This window comes from Palaemon carinicauda, chromosome 20, assembly GCF_036898095.1.
Source record: "Palaemon carinicauda isolate YSFRI2023 chromosome 20, ASM3689809v2, whole genome shotgun sequence".
NCBI classification, from domain to species: Eukaryota; Metazoa; Arthropoda; class Malacostraca; order Decapoda; family Palaemonidae; genus Palaemon; species Palaemon carinicauda.
Genome location: NC_090744.1, coordinates 64,816,240 through 64,821,239, shown reverse-complemented (window position 1 = coordinate 64,821,239; position 5,000 = coordinate 64,816,240). Strand labels below are relative to the sequence as shown.

General features: G+C 29.8%; 1 protein-coding gene across 2 annotated transcripts in view; it reads left to right on the top strand.

Moving 5' to 3' along the window:
* The window catches only part of LOC137659500 (uncharacterized), a 498,613-nt gene that overhangs the window by 460,508 nt on the left and 33,105 nt on the right, over nt 1-5,000 (top strand). Inside the window, exon 1 of one of the 2 annotated variants that reach the window (XM_068394384.1) lies at nt 1,426-1,550. The exons of the other annotated variant lie outside the window; for it this stretch is intronic. The gene's annotated coding sequence lies outside the window, so the exon portion shown is untranslated. Of the gene's footprint in view, nt 1-1,425; nt 1,551-5,000 lie in introns of those variants that run through there. 2 annotated transcript variants of the gene reach the window in all.

Below are 5,000 nucleotides of genomic sequence, written 5' to 3'. Positions count from 1 at the left end.
TTCCAGCTGTGACCAAGTTGTGGAATGATCTTCCTAATCGGGTGGTTGAATCAGTAGAACTTCAAAAGTTCAAACTCGCAGCAAATGTTTTCATGTTGAACAGGCTTACGTAAGTAATTTTATAGTTTATATATCAAATATCTCTTTTATTGTTGTTAATGTTTTTAAGATATTTCATTTTCATTCTCATTACTTCTGATATCGTTTATTTATTTCCTTATTTCCTTTCCTTACTGGGTTATCTTTCCCTGTTGGAGCCCTTGGGTTTATAGCATCTTGCTTTCCCAACTAGGGTTGCAGCTTAGTTAGTAATAATAATAATAATAATAATAATAATAATAATAATAATAATAATAATAATAATAATAATGATAATAACAATAATAATAATAATAATAATAAATAATAATAAAAATAATAATAATAACAACAACAACAACAACAAAAATAATAATAATAATAATAATAATAATAATAATAATAATAATAATAATAATAATAATAATAATAATAATAATAATAATAATCCCAGCCTTATTCGTAAACTTTCCTATAAAACTTTAACTTCTAAAGACAACGTTATACAGATAATATAAAGCTTTGCATTGAACTCTTTAAATATCATTTACTTTTTAATCTGTCTTTATCTATTTTACTTAATTACTACATGCTTTTTAATTAACATTTTCCTATAAGAGCACACTCGGCTTCTTGATGAAAACAACCGGGATAATTCCTAGTCATTTGAACCGATTGTTTGCTTATATTTTTTCTAGGGTGCTTACCTTTTATCGATACTACCTAATCAGTCTGTTTTAATGATTATTCTAAATAAAAACCTGAGGTTGTATATTCAAATTAATTAGTTAGCTATTGCTTGGATGTAGATGCAACCAAATAATATATACTATATATAAATATAGATATATATGTATATATATGTATGTATATATATATAGATAGATAGATAGATAGATATAGATATATATATATATATATATATATATATATATATATATATATATATATATATGTATATATATATATATATATATATATATATATATATATATATATATATATATATATATATATATATATATATATATATATATAGATAGATAGATAGATAGATATATATATATATATATATATATATATATATATATATACATATATATATATATATATATATATATATATATATATATATATATATATATATATATATATATATATATATATATATATATATATGTATACATATATATATGAGGCTTAATGTACTCACTATCTTTACATAACATTGTCATATATTCTACCATTTGCCGCCGGAAATGAAGCTTAGCTGCTATCACATTTCCAGCAAAATCCCCACTATGAGAATTTCTGTAGAACTGACGGATAATTAATCAGTTGGTATTTCTCAGGGCACTTACTTACAAGTGTCTCAGTTGTTGGATCCCAGTGAACAAATTATCCCACCTCGCAGAAACCTGCCCTTGCGGAACCTCTCTGATCCGAGCTGAACGGGGGAAGCCCACGTTGTGGTGAGTCATTTTTGCTAAGTATGATAATGTAGATGCTGGTTTTGTAAGCGAGTGAGTGAGTTCTTATGTGTGAGAATATATATATATATATATATATATATATATATATATATATATATATATATATATATATATATATATATATATATATATATATATATATATATATATATATATATATATATATATATATATATATATATATATATATATATATATATATATATATATACAGTATATGTGGTGCTACTATAGTGTGGGATCTACCGCCATATGTCGCCTACCCAGGTGGAGTGTGAGGTCTACCGCGTGACGCCGTGACCAGCGTCCCAGAGTCCAGCACTTAACCATCGAACATGTGAACTGCCCAAATCCATCAAATACGTAACTGATCTATTTGTGTCATTCTTAGAAGATGTACGAAGTGTGTATCGCTAGAATAAATGTATGGAAATATATGATAACCTGTTTGATGTACGAAGAGTGTATCGCTAGAATAAATGTATGGAAATATAAGATAACATGATTGATGTACGGAGAGTGTATCGCAGGAATAAAAGTATGGAAATATATGATAACCTGTTTGATGTACGGAGAGTGTATCGCTAGAATAAATGTATGGAAATATATGATAACATGATTGATGTACGGAGAGTGTATCGCTGGAATGAATGTATGGAAATATAAGATAACCTGTTTGATGTACGGAGAGTGTATCGCTAGAATAAATGTATGGAAATATATGATAACATGATTGATGTACAGAGAGTGTATCGCAGGAATAAAAGTATGGAAATATATGATAACCTGTTTGATGTACGGAGAGTGTACCGCAGGAATAAAAGTATGGAAATATATGATAACCTGTTTGATGTACGGAGAGTGTATCGCAGGAATAAAAGTATGGAAATATATGATAACCTGTTTGATGTACGGAGAGTGTATCGCTAGAATAAATGTATGGAAATATATGATAACATGATTGATGTACGGAGAGTGTATCGCTGGAATGAATGTATGGAAATATATGATAACCTGTTTGATGTACGGAGAGTGTATCGCAGGAATAAAAGTATGGAAATATATGATAACCTGTTTGATGTACGGAGAGTGTATCGCTAGAATAAATGTATGGAAATATATGATAACATGATTGATGTACGGAGAGTGTATCGCAGGAATAAAAGTATGGAAATATATGATAACCTGTTTGATGTACGGAGAGTGTATCGCAGGAATAAAAGTATGGAAATATATGATAACCTGTTTGATGTACGGAGAGTGTATCGCAGGAATAAAAGTATGGAAATATATGATAACCTGTTTGATGTACGGAGAGTGTATCGCTAGAATAAATGTATGGAAATATATGATAACCTGTTTGATGTACGGAGAGTGTATCGCAAGAATAAATGTATGGAAATATATGATAACATGATTGATGTACGGAGAGTGTATCGCAAGAATAAATGTATGAAAATATATGATAACATGATTGATGTACGGAGAGTGTATCGCTAGAATAAATGTATGAAAATATATGATAACCTGTTTGATGTACGGAGAGTGTATCGCAAGAATAAATGTATGGAAATATATGATAACCTGTTTGATGTACGGAGAGTGTATCGCAAGAATAAATGTATGGAAATATATGATAACATGATTGATGTACGGAGAGTGTATCGCAAGATTAAATGTATGGAAATATATGATAACATGATTGATGTACGGAGAGTGTATCGCTGGAATGAATGTATGGAAATATATGATAACCTGTTTGATGTAGGGACAGTGTATCAATAGAATAAATGTATGGAAATATATGATAACCTGTTTGATGTACGGAGAGTGTATCGCAGGAATAAAAGTATGGAAATATATGATAACCTGTTTGATGTACGGAGAGTGTATCGCTAGAATAAATGTATGGAAATATATGATAACATGTTGATGTACGGAGAGTGTATCGCAGGAATAAAAGTATGGAAATATATGATAACCTGTTTGATGTACGGAGAGTGTATCGCAGGAATAAAAGTATGGAAATATATGATAACCTGTTTGATGTACGGAGAGTGTATCGCAGGAATAAAAGTATGGAAATATATGATAACCTGTTTGATGTACGGAGAGTGTATCGCTAGAATAAATGTATGGAAATATATGATAACCTGTTTGATGTACGGAGAGTGTATCGCAAGAATAAATGTATGGAAATATATGATAACATGATTGATGTACGGAGAGTGTATCGCAAGAATAAATGTATGAAAATATATGATAACATGATTGATGTACGGAGAGTGTATCGCTAGAATAAATGTATGAAAATATATGATAACCTGTTTGATGTACGGAGAGTGTATCGCAAGAATAAATGTATGGAAATATATGATAACCTGTTTGATGTACGGAGAGTGTATCGCAAGAATAAATGTATGGAAATATATGATAACATGATTGATGTACGGAGAGTGTATCGCAAGATTAAATGTATGGAAATATATGATAACATGATTGATGTACGGAGAGTGTATCGCTGGAATGAATGTATGGAAATATATGATAACCTGTTTGATGTAGGGACAGTGTATCAATAGAATAAATGTATGGAAATATATGATAACCTGTTTGATGTACGGAGAGTGTATCGTAAGAATAAATGTATGGAAATATATGATAACATGATTGATGTACGGAGAGTGTATCGCAGGAATAAAAGTATGGAAATATATGATAACCTGTTTGATGTACGGAGAGTGTATCGCAGGAATAAAAGTATGGAAATATATGATAACCTGTTTGATGTACGGAGAGTGTATCGCTAGAATAAATGTATGGAAATATATGATAACATGATTGATGTACGGAGAGTGTATCGCAGGAATAAAAGTATGGAAATATATGATAACCTGTTTGATGTACGGAGAGTGTATCGCAGGAATAAAAGTATGGAAATATATGATAACCTGTTTGATGTACGGATAGTGTATCGCTAGAATAAATGTATGGAAATATATGATAACCTGTTTGATGTACGGAGAGTGTATCGCAGGAATAAAAGTATGGAAATATATGATAACCTGTTTGATGTACGGAGAGTGTATCGCTAGAATAAATGTATGGAAATATATGATAACATGATTGATGTACGGAGAGTGTATTGCAGGAATAAAAGTATGGAAATATATGATAACCTGTTTGATGTACGGAGAGTGTATCGCAGGAATAAAAGTATGGAAATATATGATAACCTGTTTGATGTACGGAGAGTGTATCGCTAGAATAAATGTATGGAAATATATGATAACCTGTTTGATGTACGAAGAGTGTATCGCTAGAATAAATGTATGGAAATATATGATAACCTGTTTGATGTACGAAGAGTGTATCGCTAGAATAAATGTATGGAAATATATGATAACATGATTGATGTACGGAGAGTGT